The sequence below is a fragment of the Bidens hawaiensis genome, unplaced genomic scaffold, assembly GCF_021521415.1.
Source record: "Bidens hawaiensis isolate Kalapana, Puna unplaced genomic scaffold, B.hawaiensis_p1.1 tig00006781_1, whole genome shotgun sequence".
NCBI lineage: Eukaryota > Viridiplantae > Streptophyta > Magnoliopsida > Asterales > Asteraceae > Bidens > Bidens hawaiensis.
The window spans coordinates 294,049-307,222 of record NW_027491463.1 but is presented as its reverse complement, the minus strand read 5'-3'; the positions used below and the strand labels follow the sequence as shown (position 1 = coordinate 307,222).

At 36.3% G+C, this 13,174-nt stretch overlaps 1 pseudogene; it reads right to left on the bottom strand.

The window, feature by feature from the left end:
• Positions 1 to 9,366: 9,366 nt before the first annotated feature.
• Positions 9,367 to 12,460, bottom strand: LOC143633539 (aldehyde oxidase GLOX1-like; annotated as a pseudogene).
• Positions 12,461 to 13,174: the final 714 nt, after the last annotated feature.

Below are 13,174 nucleotides of genomic sequence, written 5' to 3'. Positions count from 1 at the left end.
ACCTTTGAAATATCATAGATATTTGATTGTGGTGCTACTGACACCATGACTTTTGAACTATCAGATATTATTTCAAAATCTAAACCGAAAATAAACCACATAAAAACCACAAATGGGGGAATAGTTCCCGTAAAAGGAGGGGGAACTATCGAAATCTCCCCGACTTTAAAACTCTCAAATTGTCTCTATGTTCTGTCCTTATCACACAAACTTTTATCAATAAGCCATGTAACGAAGGAATTATATTGCACCGTTTTAATGCATCCCACCTTTTGTATATTACGAGACATAAGGACAGGAGATATTATTGGGCGTGGCACTGAACGCCAGGGATTGTATTATGTGGACGAAGTGACTCAACATGGTACTGTGATGCTGGCTCACGGAACTACGAATAGAGAAGCTTGGTTATGGCATAGAAGACTGGGACACCCATCTATCGGTTATTTACATCTTTTATTTCCAAAATTATTTTCTTTAAATGAAACTTTAAACTGTGAAACTTGTGTTTTGGCTAAAAGTCATAGACAAACATTTAAGCCAAATAACACAAAGGTTAATTTACCTTTTTCTCTTATCCATTCAGATGTTTAGGGACCGGCGGAAGTTGTTGGGGGACATAATTTTTGTTTTTTCGTTTTGTTTGTTGATGATTGCACTCGTATGACATGGATTTACTTCTTAAAACACAAATATGAAGTTTTTGATAAATTTACTAATTTTTATGCCATGATACAAACACAATTTAAAACAAACATCCGAATTCTTCGGTCTGATAATGGGGGGGGGGGGGGGGAATTTGTTAACACATCAATGAGACAATTTTGCGAAACAAAAGGAATAATTCACCAAACGTCCTGCTCCCACACTCCCGAATAAAATAGAACCGTCGAACGAAAAAATCGAATTCTTTTGGAAATAACACGTGCCTTTCTAATTGAATCTAGAACACCTAAATCCTTCTGTCCTGAAGCCCTTGCTACTGCCACATATCTTGTTAATCGACTACCAACGAAAGCTCTTGATTTAAAAACCCCTCTTCAAACCCTTTCTGAGTTTACCAAACTCCCTTCTGCACTTACATTACAACCCCGAATTTTTGGGTGCTCTGTCTATGTTCACATACCCAAAATCAAACGATCCAAACTCGACCCTTGTGCTGAAAAATGCGTTTTTGTTGGCTATGGTGTCAACCAAAAAGGATATCGGTGCTACAGTCCTAAAAGACGTCATATGTACACTACCATGAATTGTGACTTCTTGGAAACCAAATTCTTTTATACCCCTCAGCAAGGTTGTCAGGGGGAGAAAGAGGATAATGACACATTGAGTTGGTTAAAATGGGTCCCAAAATATGCCCAATCATCACAAGAGGTTAATCAAAGTACCCAACCATCATCAGAAGATCATAGTACCCAACCATCGTCAGAAGATCATAGTACCCAATCTGAGTCACCAGCGTCTCAACAATCTGAGGGACCAACAATCAATGTTCCAAACCAAAATCGTCCCGACATAGCGTCTGAGGTAAGTAATTCACTAGCGCATGAAGAATCTCAGGAAAGACAAAACATTAAGAATTGTGGGATAGAAATAGAACAAACAGTGCAAGAGGAAGAACAACAACAACAACAACAACAAGAAACGACTGAGAAATACGATCTCCCACCCAGGCCAACCGAGGAATACCGCCAAAACGGTATTCCCAAGAAAAACACATTAGATCTTCCAGATTTCCAATGGCAAATATAGCTGAAGGAAACTTATCCAAAGAAGCCAAGGCCTTTACTTCTTCCCTATATGCTGAACAAATACCAACCTCGGTGGAACAAGCCTTAAAATCAAACAACTGGAAGGATGCTATAGAAACAGAAATGAAGGCATTAATAAAAAATGACACATGGGAAAAGTGTAACCTGCCTCCAAGAAAGAAACCAGTTGGATGTAGATGGGTGTTCACTATCAAACATAAACCAGATGGAACTATTGAAAGATACAAAGCACGTCTGGTAACTAAAGGTTATACCCAAACATACGGAATTGACTACTCTGAGACATTCTCGCCGGTAGCAAAAATTGATACAATTCGAGTTCTTTTTTCAATCGCCGCTAATGAAGGATGGCCTCTTCATCAATTTGATGTTAAAAATGCCTTCTTACATGGAGAATTGAAAGAAGAAGTTTATATGGAAGCTCCACCCGGATTCACAAAAAATTTCAAGATAAAGGAAGTATGTCGATTAAGAAAATCTCTTTACAGGCTTAAACAATCTCCTCAAGCTTGGTTCGAAAGATTTACTCTAGCAATGAAAGGATATGGGTTCTGCCAAAGCAACTCCGATCATACACTCTTCCTTAAACAAAGAGGTAAACTTGTGACTTGTTTAATTATATATGTTGATGACATGATCATTACAGGAAACGATGAGGAGGATATGAAGGAGTTGAAGGCAAAATTGTTCATGGAATTTGAAATGAAGGACCTAGGAAGACTCAAATACTTTCTTGGAATTAAAGTATTAAGGTCAAAATGAGGGATCTTTATATGTCAAAAGAAATGTATTCTTGATCTTCTGACCGAAATAGGAAAGATTGATTGCAAATCTGCTGACACCCCAATAATGGTAAATCACAAGCTACATATAGAAGAATATGGAGAATTGGAAAACAAAGAAACATATCAGCGCTTGGTCGGTAAACTAATATACCTCTCGTATACTCGCCCAGATATTGCATATGCGATTGGGGTAGTTAGTAAATTTATGCACCGACCACAAGTAACACACATGGAAGCAGTATGGAGAATTATTAGATACCTCAAAGGAACAACGGGTTATGGGGTTCTATTTCAACCAAATAAACATCTAAAGATCCAGCTGTATACAGACACAGACTGGGCTGGAGATGAGGATGACCGAAGATCAACATCAGGATATTTCACCTTACTTGGAGGAAACTTGGTTACATGGAGGAGCAAAAAACAAAAAGGTGGTGGCATTATCCAGTGCTGAAGCTAAATTCCGCGGAATTGAACAAGGATTCGCAGAAGTTCTAAGAATACGAAGACTTTTAACAGAGATCGGTTTTCCCCAAACCGAAACAAGTAAGATTATGTGTGACAACATAGCTGCAATACAAATTTCTGAGAATCCTGTTCAACACGATCGCACAAAGCATGTGGAGGTTGACAGAAACTTCATCAAAGAAAAAATTGAAACAGGGATAATAGAGCTACCGTTCGTTCGATCAAAAGACCAATTAGCCGAAATATTAACAAAAGCCGTTAACGGAGAATCTTCCACAACTGTCTTGACAAGTTGAGTGTCGGAGATCCGACTACTCAACTTGAGGGGGAGTGTTAGAAAATAAGGACTTTTTGGTATAGGATCAATGAAATCATCACTTCCTATTATAAAATATTGACAGCTTGATCCTATCAATTATGGACCGTTGGAGTAGTTCCTTTCAATTACTCTTGATTGTATTTCCTTGTTAACCACAAGTGTATTTTCCTATTTATTTTGTAATTTCTCATTCTTTGTAAGATACACAGACAATTATTCTCAATCTTTTCTCATAATTAGATCCTCAAGAGGCATCTGCCTTTCACAAAGAAAATATTGTCTAGAATTTTTTAGCCGAATTTGGTCTTACTGCTTCCAAACCAGTCAACACCCCCATTGAACAAAAATATTCGGTCATGTCTTTATGTAAACAAAACAATGAGTTTTTAGTAGATATAACCGGTTATCAAAAATTAATAGGAAAACTCATTTATTTATCTCACACTAGACCGGATATATCTTACTCTGTTCAATTTTTGAGCCAATATATGCATAAACCTTCTAAAGGGCACCTTCAAATTGCTTTAAGACTTTTAAGGTACCTAAAAAGCTCTCCAGTAAAAGGAATTCTGTATGAGAAAGGGACCTCATTTGATTTGACTGCATATGCTGATTCAGACTGGGCAAAATGCTTGGACACAAGAAGGTTAGTAACCGGTTTTTGTATTATTTTTTTTTAGGGAAATCATTAATATCATGGAAAAGTAAAAAACAAAGTACATTTTCTTGGTCTTCTGCTGAAGCTGAGTACCGTGCCATGTGTTCAGCTACAGATAAAGTCATATGGTTGGTAAATTTCTTAAAATAATTAAATGTCCAGACAACATTACCAATCTCTTTATTTTGTGATAATTCTGCTGCAATTTCTATTGCAGCTAATCCGGTTTTTCATGATAGAACTAAACACTTCGAAATCAATTTATTTTCTCTAAGAGAAAAAATATCTTCTTGTTTTATTAAAGTCTTCAAAACTGAATCAGAAAAATCAGTTAGCATATATGTTTACCAAGGGACTCTTGGTAAACCATCATAAAAGCATGTGCAACTCGCTTAATTTATTTGATATATTTGCATATTAAATTGAGGGGGGGGGGGGTGTTAAAAATATATGACTCACTCAATTTAATATCAAATTCTTCTAATGGCATGGTATTACTTTTTGTCTTTGTTTCATGTTTATTGGGCTTCTCTCCTTGTTTATGGGCTACTCAAGTTTTGAACATCTCAAGTTTGTCCAGCCCAATTTCTGTTCCAGACCTAGTCCCATTTGCTGCATATTTTTAATTTCTGTTCCAGACCTTGTCCCATTTGCTGCATATTTTTTCTTCCTCTGTACGTTAGAAGCTGCCGCTCCTGTTAGTTGTCATCTAGAAGCTTGATTGAAGATCCCTTGATTATTGGGAGTGATTTGTGGAGAGTGATTTCTTTGCCTTCTATGCTACCTTCGGCCATTTATTTAAGTAGGCTAGAGTTTGTTGCAAGACACATGAGAGAATTATAAATCTCATTTTTCTATTTTCTTGTAATCTTTCATCCGACTAAGTTAGTTGGTTTTCTTGTTTTTTGAACCATTGAATCAATAAAATTATCTTATCGTTTTTGACATGAGCACTCAAATGATACACTAGGGAATCATTGTCGGATTCATTTCCAAAACGTTTTCGAACAGCGTTAGTATAAAACAAGTCTCAAGGGAATTCCGCCATATCCCATCATAGATTACAAATTTACCATCATTCAATATTTGTCGTCCACAAGTATTTGTCCGCTCTACAAATATGCTGACGATAGCTTTGTTAATGGCGTGCGGAATTATTCTGCCGCAAATAAAAATCAACAAATGGAAGATATGTTTTTGTAGTGCCGGAACATCAGAAGTAAAACCGAGTAACCACTGTTGGTGTAGTTACACGTGCAGTGGCGGAACCATGATTATTTAGCTGGGGGGTCGTAACTGTATTGTTCTGGATTCGTAATTCATTACCATATGCCGGTTACTTTTTTGTTACTAGAAGTTGGTAATTATACCCTTCAGCATCTCATATCTTGAATCCAATGTAAAATAATGCTTCAGTCTCGACATTTACAAAAACAATAACCTATTTAAATTTGATGAAAATTTTGATAATTTGATTCAGAAGGGCTTTTCGTATCGTCTCCTTATTTCCTCTCCAATGTTTATCGGATGATTAACATGATGTTTACGCAAGTCAGGTCGCCAACAATTTCATCTTCTAGTAATAATCAACTTCTACTTGATTTTTTCTTTAGCATTTAACAGTTGATAAAGTTTAGAGGTTTGGTTCGTTTTGCAAATTATCATTTTAAAGCAATATGTATATGTAAGAACTATATTAAAAAGTATTTATTATTTTTTTTCTTAACTGCATATTAAAAGGGTTATGATAAACTAAAAATAAAAATTAAATAATAAAGAATCCCCGATGTAAAATTAAAAGCAAAAATAACTTCATATGCTATTATTTTATTAAACAAATAAAACTAACAAGTTTAACATATTATTCGACAGATGAATAAAGTAGCTAGCAAGCCATTAGCAAAATAAAAGTAGTACTATACTCTAAAAGAAAAAAAAATAAGTATGAAATAATAATTTATCTCGGTAGTTATTAAATTGATTAATCTGATATAAGGTTTAAAATAGTCCATACATCTTAACACCTTTCGTCTCCCCTATTCTTTACGTCTCTCATCGATCACAGCAAAAGCTTCGCCGGACCATTGGATCACCATCATCAGCCAAAAAATGTTCAATATAGTAACCTAATGTCTCTCTTTTAATTTTAATTACTCAGTTTAAAATGAACTGAGACGGTCAACCAATGATTTCTTTTTTCTAATCAAGTATTCCAGCAGTCTGGTACATCATTCATTTAGCCGGCCCTAACCCCCTGTAAATCCGCCGATGTACACGTGATACTTACATACCACCTTGTGATGCAGGTAATCCAGTGGCTTCTATCACCCAGGTAGCCCCGAAGTTCTTTAATATATACATATATATTAAGGGTTGCAGACCCTAATAATATCTGCGAAAAATAAAGGGTTGCAACCTTAATAATATCTGCAAATGTTACAGGGTTGCTGACCCTAATAATACCTGCGATGGTTATAGGACGAAAGTCTCTTTAAAACGTAGAACAATTATTTATGCACTAAATAATGAAAGTAAGTTAAAGTATAAAAGTACGAATGTATGAAAGTATGAAAGTAAGAATGTATGTAAGTATGTTTGAATGAAAGGTTAGCAAGTTAACTATGTAATATGTATCTTCAGATGCGTATAAGTATGTATATGAATGTAACGTATGTTGTCTGATTAACTAGAACTTACTCAGCATAGTTGGCTTAAGGAGACACATGGCAGTGAACAGATGGGGCTGGCATCTGAAGAGAAAGAATGTTTTGATGTTCTCTTTCATTATGTTTGAATTGATAAAACAAGTTGATGTTTATTAAGACAAGATTTGAATACTTAGCAATATATTGTTGAAGTTTTAATTTTCCGCGAAAAATTTTAATTCACTTTTATATTTAGAACAGTGTTTATGAGTAAATCCAACAGGTATGCAAACATACAATTATAAAACGTGCGGAAACTCAAGTCATGTCTTTCCATTTTTATTAATAAACTAAAAAGCCATTATAATATGACATGCATATTTATGAATGAAATGGACTTTACTAGTAAACGTGAGTATTACAAAATCTATGGGGCGATTATTAGTAAATAATGACTATGATCGATTATTTAAATCTCGTATGGCATCTTAAAGCAGCAAGTGTCATTTTTATAAATGATATAAAAGTTGTTTATACTTGCCCGCGCAAAGGATTAAAGCATTATTAAAAAGTTTATTACAAGTTCATTGCTACTAATATTATTTAGAAGCAATAAACTTAAAAGGAATATAGCTCGATGGAGGACGCCCAAACATAAGGTTGGGCGCCCGAGGATGGAAACCTTATAATACACCCATACGGCTACGCGATGGATATAAGGTTGAGCACCTCCAGATACGCCTGAGGATGGGAACCTTATAGTTCACCCATACGGCTATGCCTCGAAAATAAGGTTGGGCACCTCCAGATACGCCTGAGGATGGGAACCTTATAATTCACCCATACGGCTATGCGTCGAAAATAAGGTTGGGCACCTCCAAATACGCCTAAGAATGGGAACCTTATAATCCACCCATACGGCTACGCGCCGAATATAAGGTTGGGCACCTCCAAATACGCCTGAGGATGGGAACCTTATAATACACTCATACTGCTGCGCGCTAAATATAAGGTTGGGCACTTCTAAATACGCCTGAGGATGGGATCCTTATAATTCATCCATACGGCTACGCGCCGAATATAAGGTTGGGCACCTCAAAATAGGCCCGTGCGACGAACACCTTGCGCATTCCGGACACGCTCTGCATGTCGGACGCGCTTTGCTTACTACGGACACGCTTCGCACGCCGAACACGCTCTGCTACGCCCAAACTCGCCATCATGATTTAACGCCTCTTAAAAACACGAAGAAAAGTAGACACACACAAAAATGTACATATGAGAAAGATTGGTGCGGAAATCCCATTAATCTTCACCCCCTTGCACTCTTAATAAGTACAGAGCTCCACCTAAACGTTTGCATGCCCAGAAGCAGTACTGGACTATGGGGACTTGTGGAGGTAGAGTCCGTCAATCACCGGTACGACCTTTAATTATTAAATTATGTGTTATATTTATTACGTTATTATTGTCTACTAATTAAGGCCCAATTGGCGGGGGTTTGTGGTCATAGGGCCGTCCAAACCGCTCGAACTCGCTCGCTGCTTGCTCGGAATTTGCTCGGAAAATGCTCGCTCGTTTTTTCCCTCGATTGTAAACGAGCCGCTCTGCTCGGTTCGGTTTGTAAACGAGCCAAGCAATGAGCAAAGGTCTGCTCGGTTCGGTTCGGCTCGAATATTTTTAATTTATTTTATATATAATTATATATGAACAAATATATAAATACATAGACAATACCCATAAAATATAAATATACAATTTTTTAAACACTTTTAAATTTTTCCTATTCTGTCAATTTTATAGTTTTATTAGTTCAATTCAAGTTTTCAGAATACTAAAAGTTTGTTTGCATGTTCGTTATATCTTACTTCAAACCTCTTTCTTCTAAAAATTTACAACTTATTATACGTTTGTCTAAAAAATACTAATTTGTTTACAAAATATATTGTTTGCAAACCTTCAAACTTGTTTCTTATTGAAAATTTTAAAGTGAAAAAGAAATAAAAAAATGCTCGAAATCGAGCGAAAAATGCTCGATGTTCGATCGAAAAATGCTCGTTTCGATTTTGGCTCATTTCGTTTTTCGCTCGGTTTGAATTTCAGTCATTCGGTTCGGTTCGGTTGTAAACGAGCCAAGCAACGAGCAAGCCTTCGCTCGGTTCAGCTCGGCTCGGCTCGTGAACAGCCCTATTTGTGGAGGTAACCCCTAACCGGGTCTGGCCCAATTGGCCTCTACCATATTTATGTGATTCCATATATAAGGAGTCTTCATCTCTTATTGGAAGGGACCTATTGGCCTCTACCATATTTATGTGTCTGTAAAAAAGAAAAAAAAAAGGAACTCTTAGCAGTCATCACAATTCTCTCACTTTTCCATTGCACATCTTGTGCAACCTGGAGAAGAAGATGAAGGTCGGGAGTTCGTTCATCTTGAAGACCGGAGAATGTCGACATGAATCGGCCCATATGCATGCCATGTTTCTTCATTAGCCCAATAGTTTTCATGGATCAAGTCATCAGGTCAACAAGATCCATGGTAAATCCATGCTAAATTGGGCCTAATCCAAACATATTCGTCAGTCGTCACTTTGTCAATTTTGTTTCATCTAACGTTAAAAGTTAAAACAACAAAACAAATAACTTATGCAACTGAGGCTTGATAAATGATAATTAACACCAACTACCATGCAATACATTCTTACAACTTAAAGGTAGTTAATTAACTACCAATACGGACCCATCTACTTCTACTAGGCACTCCATCATATACAACCGACAACTGATAATACCCAGGCGGCGCCACCTCGGGCGTCGCTGGAGCAAAACACACTACAACATAATTATCACCAAACCGCCGCCTTGTCTCCGCCACTTCCACCATCAACAACCTTTGATGCATTGAAAACGAATGAGTAGTAAAAGATGGCGCCATCATCATCACATAAACTTTCCCACCATCAAATCCCCTCCCGTCCCGTTTTAACCGGAAATCAACCATGGTTTAAACCAAATTCACTCCGGTTTCAATTCGGGTTATATTGGGTCGAGATTTCGAGCTAAACAAATACGGGGGCGAGAATGCTTCAACACTAAGCTCGGTTGGGAAAAGAGCCGAGAAATTATAGTTAGAATTCGGATTGCTACCGCCAATGAGAACCCGCCCGTCAGATAATAAATGTGCACTCGAATGATACATTCGCGGTATCGTTGTAGGGTTCATTTTCCGAAACATTTTCAAACCAGGTTCATATAAAACCGGTTCAAGTACGGGTTCTCGTGCATACTCCCACCCGGCCGCCCCACGACCCGCCCCGTTAATAATCAAAACGTCACCGTTAGGTAACAACAACATGTCACTCATTATTCGTCTCATGGGCATTTCCGTCATATCCCATCGTGGGTTAACATCGTTCAATCTCAGCCGTCCACATGTCTTGCTACCCTCCACAAACACGCCAATGATAGCTTTGTTAACGGCGTCTGAAACTGTTCCGCCGCAAATAAAAACCTCGGCAACTGGAGGAGATGGTTTTGTCGTGCGGGAAAGATTCATCGGAAGCAAAACTGAGGAACCAGTGCTGGGGTAGCTACGAGATACTCCACCGGGCATCACGGGGTACTTACGTAACACCTTGTTATGCACGTAATCAAGTAATATTGCACGGTCGTTTGCGAAGACAAAGAGGTTTCCGTCGGTGTTTAGGTGAGTAAACGGGTAGAGATTGTTTGGGAACTCGTCGGTTCTAAGAGTCTCTCTAAGGAAAGGAAGCTGGTATTCCACTGCAATTTTATAAGATGTTAGAAACTAATAATAATCTACTAGTTTCAATTGGTACGATTCAGAAAAATGTATATTGATTACAAAAGAAAAAATAAAACATCATATATAGCAGTATTACTTTTAATTACAAAACAACGCACCGTGTAAAAAAATAAAAATAAATAAAGAAGCTGTCACATGGCAAGAATAAGAGAAGATAACTAATACTAATAATAAAATTGCTAATAATAGTAGTGGTAACAAACTAACAATAATATATAGCATTGGTAAGCAACAAGAATAAATGAAAAATAATCTACATTAAGTCATAATAATATTAAGGCAAAAAAACAATAAAAAATCACTTTAAACTCAAAAATAAAAAAATATCCATAAAAAATAAATTTGTTACTAAGAATAATAATAAGAAAAACAATAATAAAATTACTAATTATAATAATATATAATGGGGAAGGTTAACGAACAAATGAAATTAACGTGTTAATTGTGAGAATCAAGTAGAGTAATTATGTAATTAAATCGTAGAGTAATTACATAATTACTCTATAATGTAATTACATAATTACTCTACTAATTATATATATAATTACTCTATTTGATTCTTACAATTAATATGTTAATTTTATTTTTATTTGATCCAAACTCATATATAATATATAAAAAAATTGTTACAAAGAAAGCTGCCATAAAAGAGGGAAAAAGGTTTGGGGAGGTAACCAAACATGTGACAAGCCCCTATGAAATGAGAGAGGCAAACCAACTCATCATGGTATCAATCCTTCTGTTCACATACAACAAACTACTAGCTTTTAGCCTTTTAGAGTACACAGATTTAATAGGTGGGCAAAAATTAGTTGATAGGAGTGATAATTAATTTTTATGCATTGTTGTTATATATAATGATATTATTGCATGCAAGTATTTTTTGAGCTAAACCGGTAACTACAATTTTTTTAAAAAATTATCAAACCAACCAGGTTGGATCATGGATGACTGTCTTACTGGCCAATTAGCCAAAAGGGTTCGGCTTTGCCAGTTTGCTGAATTGAGCCGGCTATTTTTAGCACGCTATCGTACATCTTATATTCAAATGTTTAGTCCTATGATAGGTTTAAAAATATTTTTATTTTTTTACCTTTTGAGTATTAATGGGTTTAAAAAAGTAATAGAGAAATTTAGTAGCAAGATACTAGCTAAATAAAAAATATAAACATGTAATAATTAAAAATTGTCTAAAAACAATTAAACTTATTATAATTTTGTGATTCCTATACTTTAAAAAACATATTATTCAATTAAATTATGTAAATTAAAAATATACTTTTTGATATTTCGGATTTTCAGTTGCTTCACGTACGACCGATTCCAAACCATGGTCCATGAATCATAAATGATAAATTAAGCCAGTTTTCTAAATATAGAAAGGATGCATTTATCAATGTTTAGTTGACATAATGACATGCTTACCGGAATTTAAGCTCTTCGGAATAAACTCATACGTAAACTGTCTTCTTCCTCCGACGACGATCACTTTCCCGTCCGGCAACAACTGGTTCGAAGCATACCATCTCGGCGACACCAACCCATTTCTTATCTCCACCCAATCACAATCCTCACAAGGACTAAACATCCGAACCACACGTTCACCCGCATTATTCCCACCGGATTGAATCAACACACCGTCCGGCAACAACGCCCCGGACGAACACCACGTGTCGGACAAGATAGTAAGCGGTCGTACCCCGCGTTTCGCAGGGTAGAATTCGACCGAATGCGCGTAACAGTCCAATCCCTGAGGGCATTTTTCCTCCGGGAGAGTGATGTTCGAGGGACCGAAATCGGTCCGGTCGAATGTGATTATTCGATCGTTCGGTAGCAAAGCCATGTGCATGGCGGATACACCGATGTTGCTCTTCAAAAGCTTCAATTTGCCTTTGGTGGAGTAATTAGGCATTGATGATGATAATGGAAGTGTTGACAGTAATAATATTATAACCACAGAAGCCATTGATGACATGCAAATTTAGTTTGGAGAATGAAATGATGAAATGATCAAGAAATAGTGATGACTAGTAATAGTAATGGAAATATATAGAGGGCAGAATCGGAATGGTCAATGAAAGTCAATGCTTTGCTGGTTTGCAATGAAGGCTATTTATGTCACTTGCATATATCAGAAAATTTTGGACTCATGTAAGTAAAGTTTTCTATTCACATTAAGAAAGTATAAGTATCCTTGTCAACTTCATACTGCAAATGCTATAATTATATTTATATATATAATTATAAATATAAATATGTATATATGCCATTCTTGTTTTGTACATTTTAGTTTTTTTTTTTCTTTTTCATAAACTTATAGGTTAGAACATTTCAAGGTTAGTACAGAAATAACATTGAGTTGAAAAATGACAGATTTACTCAAAAAGAACAGAAGTACCAAAAGAACAGGGAGATAGGGTGAGTGTAAAGGATGAATATAGCTTTGTGGTTAAAGTTGTCCTACCCACTCCTATATTTGCTCACCAACACCAAATGTTGTTATGTGTTCATCACTTTTTTTTTTTAGTTTAAGGACGACTTTTTTGTGTTTTAGGTTACTGCACTTCTTAAATTGAGGAGACATGTTATATTCATGTCAGACTATATTGTCTTAACCAAAGACACGCTAGATTCAGAGTTTGGCTTGAACGTTCCCCGGAAACTATATCGCCGGCTGCCACTTGACAATCGTGTCGCCACAATA